Genomic DNA, 12422 nt, shown 5'->3' with positions numbered 1-12422 from the left:
CAGCCACAAGCCTAACATCCAGTATGTGAAATGCTACAGTATAAAACATTGCACTAATATTCAATAATGTTTTGGAATACTGGGTAAAAATAACTTTGTAACGATGGATTGTATAGGTATATCAGAAGCAGCCTTTATCAGAATTTGAGGATTCACAAAATGATGATGTGTCAACCAAAAGAGCAAAAAATTATGCAGCGAGCTGTCTATTATCAGGATGGTTTTACATGTAGGTTTTTTTTTTTGTGCCCTTTTTTTAGGCAAAAAAAAAAAATGCGACCTCCAAATGGTAACTGTTTATCTATATAGGAATGACAATATGCAGTAGCCTGACATTTCAATTTTCCATTTTTTTTTTTTTAGTTTTTCATACCCTGCCTTCCTAGAGCCATAACTTTGCTGGGCAAGTTTGACTTTCTAATAGCAACATTTTTATTGCACAGGGAAGCTGAAAAAAAATCGAAATGGGTAGACTTGGTGTTTCCTATGCAGTAAAACTCACCTGTTCACCTTTTTAGGCCAGTATGATTACAGTGATACCACATTTGTAATCCTTTTCCTTGCGTTTTAACTTTTTTTTTTTCTTTGCATTGCCATATTTTGACCCCCATAACTTTTTTTATATTTATGACGCTGTGTGGGGGAGCTCTTTTTTTTGCGGGGCGAACTGTAGTTTTCAGTGATTTGGTGTGTGTATGGATTTTTGGATAATTTTCTATTCAATTTTATTTGGGGGGAGAAGAATTGGGGAATCCACCATTTTTGATATTTTTTTTTTCCTGTTTTGGTGTTCGATGTACAGGATAAATACCGTATGTTTTATATTTTAATGTTATGGGCATTTTGGGATGCGGTGGTTCAAATGTTCTTGATTTTTATTTTTTGTTTATTTTTTATTAAGGGGAAAGTGGGGTAAAGTTCTATATATTATTTTTTTAGACTTCAAGTGTTGTTGAAAAAAGTTGCAGCGTCACCCGCAATGTCAGGTAGGCTGGTCACCATCACGGCCTCCTATTGGCTGCTCCCCCTGTCGCTGGATGTTTTGATCTGCGCGATGGGGAGATGCAGCGGCAGCCGTGCAGGGATCTAGAGGGACACGGGTGCCGGGGAGCAGGTAAATATGCTCTCTTAATAGGCCTTCTTATCTTATCCATAAATAAGTCTCTCTTTCTGATACCAGATTAACCGAGGAACCATTTCTGTAAACCCGATTACCGTAGTAGGAAACAAAGATTTGAGAGAAGCTAGATTGCGCTTCATTTCCCAAACCAAATCCAACGTTCTGATTTTACCCACATCATTACCTGCCACATGCAAAATTAATAAATGAGGGACAGGCCACAAAACAGATAATCTTTTGAACTGCAGAAACTACATTACGCCACTTCATACCTCTTGCTCCATAGAACTAGAAAGTCATTGTGATTAAAAGAAAGATTTTCAGAGAAAGTGCAGAGAGCAGCCCTCTTCTGAGCCCAGTGGATGAAAGAATGGCCCATAATCCACATGACTAACTGTGCACCTAAAGGAAAAAATTATTAATCTAATAACAACAAAGACAGGTGCACTCTGCGATCTTCCTAAGCCCTCAAACTGATGTTAAAATTGAGAGGAGGACATGTCTGAGCCTGAGCATTGCGCCAAGGTTTCTCAAGTAGCTTGGGTCCTAACACTCACCTACCTGAGCCATATGGGCAATACCAGGGGCCAGTGGGCAAATTACAGAAGCATGAGGCCGACTCACAAACAACTCACCAGTTACCTCCAGCATGTAACCATGCTAGCAATGGGTGGAGGGAGGAGTCTGCGAGTCCCACTCAAGACTGGCTGATATGGCCCAGGCCTCACAGGTGCACCTAAATGTAGCCTGTAGATGGAAAGCAGGCACATTCAAATTGGAGTTTATACACCTCCATATATAAGCAAACTAACAAGAATAGCATGGTGTTAAACAGGCAGGAAGTGCTCAAACCCATATGCAGTTATGCACATTGTGGCAATGTGAACATTGAGGTGTTGTTTCCCCAGGTTCCAGTCCGGGACTTAGGGCATGCTCATGTCCAGGGATCCTATTTAATCCTGCTAATGGATCCTGGGTGTGTCTCACTCTGGAGAGTGTGCAGACAGAGGCCTGGTGAGGCTCTGTCAGTGTGGTCTCAGCTAGGCAAGGCTGAGGGGCCACGAGGCTATGCAATAGCCTGGACTTTGGGGGACTCAGCGACACCCAGGAACAAGCATTGAAAGGTCAGAGTCAGGAGGACTGCTAGACCACAACCCCCTCCAAAGGTACTGCATTTGTTACAGCCTGAGGGCTGGTGGACTGTATGTCTGGGGTAAGCCGCACCTGGTTCCATGTGTGAACGCTATCGTATAGCCGAGTTAGGGATACGATGTTTATTATGTTTAGGTAGAGCCCAGACGGGCAGGCTTTTGTTTTATGCCATGTTGTGTATGAAGAGTGTAAAATAAATTGCACTGTTTGGACCTGAAACCCAGTGGTTATGAAGATCCTTGTGAGAATGACCCCCGAATAAGAGGCGATCCCTTACATATGGTGGAGGATGCGGGCAATAACAGCAGGTTGCTAGGGGCAACGACCTGACGGAAAAGAGCAGGTGCTGCTGAATGTTGCCAAGGAATTGCTGTGTTTCTGTGCAGTGACTTAAAGGGCCGGAAGCCTGCTTGTTCGCTGGAGCTGGAGCAGGTGCTGCTGGAAAACTGCTGGTTAATCTGGACTTTATTTTTCTGAGGTGTAAGGTGTGCAGGGATTTAAAGGGCACAGTAAAAGAAACTGACCTGTGAAAATGGCTGCCAAATGGTGGAGCGCGTGGGAAAAGTCCTGTGAGATGGTGATCGGGGGGATCCCGCTGCTGGTTGTACTAGACTCCCGCCAACAAGTGTCTCAGGTCCTGCCCGTAATTCTGGACTTTCTGGAGAGAGGGCCAGAGACAGATGTCACCGTGTCTCTGACCTTTATAACAGACTATGGCCCTGTGCAGTGGGAGCTCTTAAAATGTGAGACCCTGGAAGTGGAGTTTGTGCTTGGCAAAGACTTCCCGTTATTTTGGCAGCTGTGGAGCGGAGAAAATGCTACAAATTGTGTACCTGGAGAATCCGATGAACAGCAGATATGTGCCGTTGCCAAGGGCAACCGTCGGGAAGACAAAGAGGTGAAGTGCGGTGCGGTTCTCAGGAGTGCATATCTTCCCTGCGACTGTGTCCGGAGTCCTAGAGAGGAAGTGCGGAGGTGCAGTAAAGCTGTTGCTAGGAGCAATCACAACCTTGAGGAGTGCGCGGGAGAGAATGTCACTGCTTTACCGGAATGGTTTATTACAAAGGGTAAGACTGTTCCTGTTATTAACTATGTGGCAGACCCAATGACAGTGAGCCGGCGGCAGGGGAGACCTGCTGGTCCGGTAGGTAATAAGTCACACAGAGAAAAAACTGTGTCTGAACAGGCGGATAACCCTGCTGTGATTGCTCCCTCGCAGAAACCTGCAGGGGAGAAGGTTTCTGGGTCGCCCAAAGAGCCGGTGGTCAAAGCTAGATTTGGGGTGGTGAAAGTCAGAGATCCCATGCTAGCCCAGGTAAGAGGTAGCATGATGGCCACCCCAGAGACTGGTAGAGTGTTACATGTTCGGGACAATTATGTGAATAATACGGACTCTCAGGTGGTTCTCACTGAGAGTGAACCTGATGTTACAAATACGCTCATACATGAGGAAATGGTGGGCCGTAATTTCCCCTTATGCTTGGAGGTTTTAAGTAATGGAGACATTTCTGCAGAGAGTGACAAAACTCCTGCAGAACCTGTACCTGTCCCTTTAAATTATAATGTGAAGGAGCTGCACATTGAGAACAAGGGTGCAGATAAGGTGCAAAGTGATGGTACCATGTTTGACGAAATGCATAATGGAAATGTGATGTCATGTAAAATATGTGATAATAATGACATGCCTTTTCCTTTGCAGGCTGTGATTGGGGAAAAAGCTAACCCTGTTGGTAAACATGTGTCTGATATAAAAGTGTTGATAAATGTTGAAGAAACACCCCTAGGAGACCCCATTGTAGACAATGTGGCGGGGCTAGAGGGTGTACCACACGTACCAGAGGTGGATGTGCAGTCTCCACAGGTTTCTATGATTAATAAAATGTCCCAGGTGGGGATTGACTCATGGGTGCCCCTAGAGGTCAGGGTTAATAATGACACAAACAGTATAAGTGGCGTATGTGCCGTGACAGTTAGCAACTTTGAGAGTGAGGCTACCATGTCAAGACCCAGCAAAACTAAAGTGGTTACTAGTAGCGAGTCTAGCGACCAGATGACAGTTATATCTGACGAGACGAGAGTTCAGTCGGGTGACAGCCTAGTGTCTGAAGCTCATATCCTGACAGTTGTAGATGACCTGACAGGACAGTACAGCTACAAACTTGAAGATGTTTTCTCTCGCTCCGCACAGTCGCTAGATACACTAGAAATGGGGCTAGCGGTTCTCGCAGAGCAACTGCAGGAGTCTCCAGAGGAGTCACAGAAAGAGATGAATGAACTGAAGGAACTAGAGTCACTAATAGAAGCGGAAATTCTCCAACTTCAAGAGGAACTTGCAGCTTCTGAGCGATCAAGACTTCATGCAGAGCAGGAAAGAGATGAGCTGGCTGATGAGGTTCTAAACAGCGCCTCAGAAAAATCTGCTCTCTTGGAGGAGAAAAGTCATTTGGAAGCCAGGATGGCTCAACTTGATCAAGAGTTGCATGTTCGGATGGTAGACCTGGACCACCAGAAACAAATTGTGTCTAAATTGGAGAAGAAACATAAGATGTTGGACAAGCTCCTGGCTGAAGAGAAAACCACCTCGGCCAGATATGCCGAAGAACGTGACCAAGCGGAGACTGATGCTCGAGAGAAGGCGACCAAGGCCCTCTCCTTGGCTAGAGCCCTTGAAGAAGTGCTTGAGGAGCGAAATGAATTAGAGAGGCTGAACAAGCAACTCAGAGCAGAGATGGAAGCTCTCATGAGCTCAAAAGATGCCATCTATGAGTTGGAGAAGCCTAAGCGTGCTGCTGCACAGCAGGTGGAAGAAAATGAGAAACTGGAAGAGGAAGATCCTCTGGAAGGTGCCAAGAAGTCAGAGCCTGGTAAAAGTGGGTCTGGAGATGGTGGTGCCGGGGTGCTGGCCAAGGCAGAGAAGGTGGAAAAGGTATCGGCTGAACCAGTTGATGGGGCTGATGTGCATGCAGAGGCCAAGAGTCTCATGACAGTGTGTAACCAGGACCAGGTCGCAAAAGACGTCCCCTCTGCCTACAAGGTCTTCCAAGTAGCCAGCAGCCTGCTGGGGAAGAGATATGAGGAGATGGACGACCAGTTTGCAGATCCGGGCTATTACGATGGGCTGTCTCTCCTGACTCCTCCCCAAAAGGAGTCCAGTGTCTTGGGTGAGCCTCTGGAGAAAACACCAGAAGACAAGGAGTATGCTGAAGACCCCAGTGCCTCCAACCTTGATGCGAAAGGGAAGGAGGAATTAAGAAAGCAAGGATATGATGCCATGTCCCTGAATGGTGAGAAGGCTAATAAAGTAAAGGAGGACACCAAAGAGACCAAGGCCAAGGAAGCTAAGGCCGAGCTCTTGAAGTGGGAGAAATCCTTGGATGTTCCAGAGATCAAGGGTAAAGCCGAAGTGGGGAGAGGCAGTGAAGAGGCAGAAGACCCTGAAACTGAGGCACCATCTGAGGAAACCACTGCTGGAAAAGAAGCGAGCGGGGGCAAGCCAGCTCTGCTGACGGAGCTTCGCAAAGACAAGAAGAAAAGGCCTAAGCGTCTGCAAGAGCCAGCGAAGTCAAACAGAGAGTCTGTCGTTTGCATAAAAATATATTCTGAAGGGAGTTCCAGAAGCCGAGATCGAAATTCTAAGAGTAAAGGAAAAAGAAATGTACGATCTGCTGTTAAAATAAAGAGACAAAAAGAGGCGAGTCATAAGAAGCGTGCTCGGCTGAAGCAGCTGTGTAAGTCAAAGAGCGAGAAAGATAAAAAAATAAAAAGAGAGGGTCTGCCTGTCACATGGACATGGGAACATTGTAGACAATGTCTCTTGGGCAAGATGTCAGTGTGGGTAACAAACCAAGCACTGATGGCATGGGTCTGGCAAAATAAAGGGAAGCCTCTGACCCTGACCACATCTTCCAGGGGGAAGGTTGAGCCAGGCGATGGCAAGAAAATGCGGATGCCCTGTCACGAGCATCCAGTTGGTACATGTGTTCACCCCCACAGGTTTGAACAGAGGGGGGGGATATGTGGCAATGTGAACATTGAGGTGTTGTTTCCCCAGGTTCCAGTCCGGGACTTAGGGCATGCTCATGTCCAGGGATCCTATTTAATCCTGCTAATGGATCCTGGGTGTGTCTCACTCTGGAGAGTGTGCAGACAGAGGCCTGGTGAGGCTCTGTCAGTGTGGTCTCAGCTAGGCAAGGCTGAGGGGCCACGAGGCTATGCAATAGCCTGGACTTTGGGGGACTCAGCGACACCCAGGAACAAGCATTGAAAGGTCAGAGTCAGGAGGACTGCTAGACCACAACCCCCTCCAAAGGTACTGCATTTGTTACAGCCTGAGGGCTGGTGGACTGTATGTCTGGGGTAAGCCGCACCTGGTTCCATGTGTGAACGCTATCGTATAGCCGAGTTAGGGATACGATGTTTATTATGTTTAGGTAGAGCCCAGACGGGCAGGCTTTTGTTTTATGCCATGTTGTGTATGAAGAGTGTAAAATAAATTGCACTGTTTGGACCTGAAACCCAGTGGTTATGAAGATCCTTGTGAGAATGACCCCCGAATAAGAGGCGATCCCTTACAACATATATACAGGGGAGCAAATCCTGCACTTGTGGCCCGTTGCTAATGGCAATCCCCAGCAAAAATGCATACAATGGAGCGGACCACAATAAACATCCTACACAAGGTAGCAATTATGTAGATGTGAGAACCAATATAACAACAAAGACATGTCCACTCTGCGATCTTCCTAAGCCCTCAAACTGATGTTAAAATTGAGAGATTAGCAAACATGTCCAAAAATTATTAAATAGCAGACCATTCAGGACGAATATATAACATATAATGATCGGAAACCTACCTCCCAACAAATAATAGATTCCTCTAAACCCAATGCAGCAGCTTCAGTAGCAGCCCCACTCCGAAAAGAATAGGAAGAGAATTTCTGGCCTTCCAGACCCAAACAAGACTTTTTCAGAACCGCATTAAATTAATACGCTGTTAAAGGAGACATATCCTTTATGAATAAACAACAAACCCGCCACAACTGGACAAATTGCTAGCCACTGAGTTATATTCCTCACAGGAGAAATAACCGAATTAGGGAAAGGAATTCAAACGAATCCAAGAACCCTTACCTAACTGATCCGTCTTGGAACGCCGTAAGAAAATGTTAAGGGATGAACTTTCCAACACTACATCAGATTTCAGGAAATCACCAGACCCTTTATTAGAGGACACCACTAACGCTCCTATCCTGAATGCTGCAAAAGAACAAAGGAAGCTCTAAACAAACACAACTGAAAACTATTAGAACAAACTCTCTAAGACAACCCATAACTGACTTAGGGTACTTTCACACTCGTGTTTGGTGCAGATCCGGTCAGATAATACAACCGTCTGCATCCGTTCAGAAGGGATCCGTATGTATTATCTTTAACATAGCCAAGACGGATCCGTCTTGAACACCATTGAAAGTGAATGGAGGACGGATCCGTTTTCTATTGTGCCATATTTTGTCAGTGAAAACGGATCCGTCCCCATTGACTTACATTGTGTGTCAGAACGGCTCCATTTGGCTCAGTTTCGTCAGACGGACACCATGTTCGCCTCCAAAGCGGAATGGAGACGGAACGGAGGCAAACTGATGCATTCTGAGCGGATCAATTCCATTCAGAATGCATTAGGGCAAAACTGATCTGTTTTGGACCGCTTGTCAGATCCCTGAACGGATCTCGCAAACAGCCAAAACGCTAGTGTGAAAGTAGCCTTAATAGAAGAGGAGAAATTAGACGCCTATTATCCACACCGGAAAAAAAAAATTTGTAACCCTTCAGCATCTGCTTAATCGGGAAATAAACTAAAAATTTAGGTTTACCTGAAAGCTTAAAGAGGACCTTTCACTTGATTAAAAAATCTAAACTAAGTATACAGACATGGAGAGCGGCGCCCAGGGATCTCCCTGCACTTACTATTATCCCTGGGCGCCGCTCAGTTCTCCCGGTATAGCCTCCGGTATCTTCACATGTTAGACTCCACCCAGTGGAACCTGCCGGCGTCTCTTTCTCCCATGCTGTAGCGCTGGCCAATCGCAGCGCTCAGCTCATAGCCTGAGAGAAAAAAAAAACTCTCAGGCTATGAGCTGAGCGCTGCGATTGGCCAGCGCTACAGCCTGGGAGAAGGAGACGGCAGGTTCCACTAGGTGGAGCCTAACGTGAAGATACCGGAGGCTATACCGGGAGAACGGAGCGGCGCCCAGGGATAATAGTAAGTGCAGGGGGATCCCTGGGCGCCGCTCTACATGTCTGTATACTTAGTTTAGATTTTTTAATCTAGTGAAAGGTCCTCTTTAAAGGAAAAGGAAACACCTGCTAACATTCTATTAATAGAAGAATAAGGCTAAAGAGGACCTTTCACCTGGATATCCTTAATCTAATTATTATCCTACCTTATAGTGCGGCCCACACTGATGTCTTGGCATTTTTTATTTTTTTTCTAAAGAACCTCCTGTTCGTCCGCTGTGGTCCCCGTATCTTTTGGCGCCTTATATGCTAATGAGGCGACTCAGTTATACTTGATGTGGACTTGTATTTCTCCTGGGTGCGGTTATCGTCTCCCTGGCTGCAAGCGCATCCAATCAGAGCGCCCCGCTCTTAGCAGGGGGGAAAAGGAGCTCAAGTTCTCGCGGGAACCTACAAAGCGACAGACTTCAAGTTCCCAACAACCTCACAGCCCACCCCTTTGAATTGCGGAACCATAAAACCAGATGAAAAACCATTATACAGCAGCTGAGCCTTCATTCTGTCTGGATAAAGAGCGAGCCAGGGGAGCATTCTTTGCAGCTTCACTGGAGTCCTTACTTTTGGACAACAGGTCCTTTGAACCAAGCTGCTGTGCTCCAGACTGATTCGCTCTTTTAAAACATTTACAGATGGGATGGGTGCCTCCACAAAAGGAACACTCATGCCTGTAGTGACAGTTATTTAACCATTTACATGAACCTTCATTAAAGCAAAGCACACCCCTTTACGGAGAGACCTTTGACCAACAATATTTTGTCTGCTGAATGAAGAGCGCTGTGGCAACATGAGGTTAATCCACAAGCCTAAATGGAGCGGCCGAGCGAGCGTCCTCCTCTCAGTGCGCCTGCGCCGACTGAAGATCGGTACGGCGAAGGCGCGAGATTTAAAACGCAGACGGGGCCGGTCAGAGGACGAGCGCGTTCGCTGGCCCTGTCAATCAACATGAGGAGGGGGCGTCATTGTGAAAGGAGGATGCGGCTGCTACCAGCAAGTAGTCGCCCTACTTGCTGGTAGAGAGGTAATTTACATATTATAAAAGTCAGTTTTTAGAAGAAACTGCTGAACGAAAATGAGTAAGAGCCCTATATATTGATAAATCACAGTATAAGGAATTTAAGTAGCCAAAAAAAAAAAATGACTTTAGTGGGGTGACAGAAGCCCTTTAATCACAAAAGGCCTGAAGCCAATTAAACGACCTAGGAAGACCTATTTTCCTATCATCCTCAACCTTGTCATCTTTCTCTTTTAATAAATATTCCTTAACTGACGGCAACAATGACATCAAGTTCAGAAACTCTAAACTCCAAATGCGCTCTTTAGTCTGTGCACTTAGATGAAAACCTAAAGGGGTTAACTCACAAGGGATAGCTTCTTTAACACACATCTGTGAAACACCTAGACCCTTATCCAATAAAGGAACCTTAGACCCTTATCCAATAAAGGAACCTTAGACCCTTGTGACTTAACCCCTTTAGGCATAAACACTGAAGAGTTAACAGAAATAAATACAGGCTGCACATTGGCAGGACCACCACTAGGTGGCACCCACACATTTGCAATAGAATTAGACAGGATGAGGATGAAACTTAGACAGCCGAGAGAAAAGCTCATCAAAGAAATTAGAGGGACAAGGAAGGTTAGGGACAGATGGAGTCACATGGATGGTATCCCCACTGGGCTCTCCATCCTGAAGAGTGGCTGCAGGTACAGAACCTCACTCCTCCATCAATCTAGGCACAGAAGATTCTTGCAGCTGCTCAGAACCATGAGCCAGTTGATGGGCACCGCAATCTTCACCTGTGACTACGAGGGGGCTCCAGATTCCTTCAGAAGCGACCCATGGCTTCCGGTCTTCATCCTCCCTTCTTCTAGCCAGCTGATCTACATCCTGGGCAGCTGACCGCCGGCTTCTCCTCACACGCTTAGCAGGGACTTAAGGCAGGGCTGCTTCTCCAGTCATCAATGCCACTGCATCTTCAATCCTGGCCGCTTCAGCTGACACCGCCGCTGTAGAATAAGCCGATGATCCCGGTACAGATGCTGATGATTCCGCCGCAGACTCATCCAGAAGACAGCGCTGAAGCCACTCTACACCGCCCGCCGACTCCACTCTTCTTATCAGCTGATGTAGTAAGTCTTCCATGTTTGGGTAAGAGGTATTAAAGGCACAGTATCTTAAGTCTTCTGCGCCCCAACTGACACGAAACACCAGATAACTGGTTTTAAATAGAGGAATCCTTCCCGCCATTAGAGATGACAACAAATCACAGCTGTCAGATTTTCCCGCTTTGGTTCTGTAACGCCCCAGAGTGGCATTACCACCCTCTACGCCTCTCTACTATCTGCTAAAGTTAATATATTGTCATCATGTGTATTTATTCCAGGTTCAAAACACTGTGCATATCTTTTTCCCTGTAATGTTATGTTCAAATGTAATGTGCCTGGTTCACCAGCAGATGGCGGCAGTTATGGCAGTTTAAATTGAATGGAACCTTCTATCCATTCTAGCCCTGTCTAGAGAAGGAGGAGTTTTAGTGAGGAGCAGTCTGGAGGATCCCCTCGATAGGGTAAGAAGCAGGCTCTCATTCCTGTTGGACGGGCCCTGCCAAGGCTAGTAGAGCACCATTAGCTCTACTGGAACAAGAGAGCAAAGAGCCACACAATGCAGGAGGAAAGGTTCCCTGGATAAAGATAAAAGATACAGATCAAGATAAAGACAGGGTCAGACTACAGAAAGCTAAGTACAGCAGAAAGGAAAAGTTTCTATTTAATCCTATTAGCACAGCAGAGCTAGAAAGTGACAGATGTAGTAGAGCCGAATGTGTTTGCTTGCCAGAGTCTAACCCAAAGCCTGCTGGTGACCAAGATAAAGTTGGAAGATTGTTCCCTGATGCAAGTTTATTCAAGTAAAGCTGTTATCAACTTTAATACAAGTCTGGACTCCATTTCTTTCATCATCCCTTCATCAACTATTCATCCTATTTGCACTGCTGCGGGCGACTGCGCCTGTGTTCCACTATCACCATCTACTTAGGGGGACCCTGTCCCTCATTGCTGAAATGCAACTGGGGTCATGACAAAAAACTTTTATTTAAAGGGGACCCCATGGCAGCACCCCACCATCTTGTCCGTTGCAGTTCAAATATCCAATAAAAAACCCAAGCAACCAGGGGCAGATTAGAACAACAGGCTCATACTTCAGTACAGCTGACCTCAAGTTGACCCCATCTCCTCAGGTTCAATTACCTGCAATAAATGACTCCACATACATACAGTGAGGAACAAAAGTATTTGAACACCCTGCGATTTTGCAAGTTCTCCCACTTAGAAATCATGGAGGGGTCTGAAATTCACATTGTAGGTGCATTCCCACTCTAAGACAGAATAAAAAAAAGAATTCAGGAAATCACATTGTATGATTTTTAAAGAATTTATTTGTCTTGCACTGCTGAACATAAGTATTTGAACACAATTACAGAGGTCAAACGTTTCCTGTAGTTCTTGACCAGGTTTGCACACACTGCAACAGGGATTTTGGCCCACTCCTCCTCACAGATCTCCTCTAGATCTGTCAGGTTTCGGGGCTGTCGCTGAGAAACATGGAGTTTCAGCTCCCTTCAAAGATGTTCTATTGGATTTAGGTCTGGAGACTGGCTAGGCCACTCCAGAACCTTGATATGCTTCTTACGGAGCCACTCCTTGGTTATCCTGGCTGTGTGCTTCGGTCATTGTCATGTTGGAAGACCTAGCAACGACCCATCTTCATTGCTCTGACTGAGAGAAGGAGGTTGTTTCTCAAAATCTCACAATAAATGGCCCCATTCATCCCCTCCTTAATACAGTGCAGTCGTCCTGT

The sequence above is a fragment of the Bufo bufo genome, chromosome 4, assembly GCF_905171765.1.
Source record: "Bufo bufo chromosome 4, aBufBuf1.1, whole genome shotgun sequence".
NCBI classification, from domain to species: Eukaryota; Metazoa; Chordata; class Amphibia; order Anura; family Bufonidae; genus Bufo; species Bufo bufo.
This window is presented reverse-complemented; position numbering follows the sequence as displayed.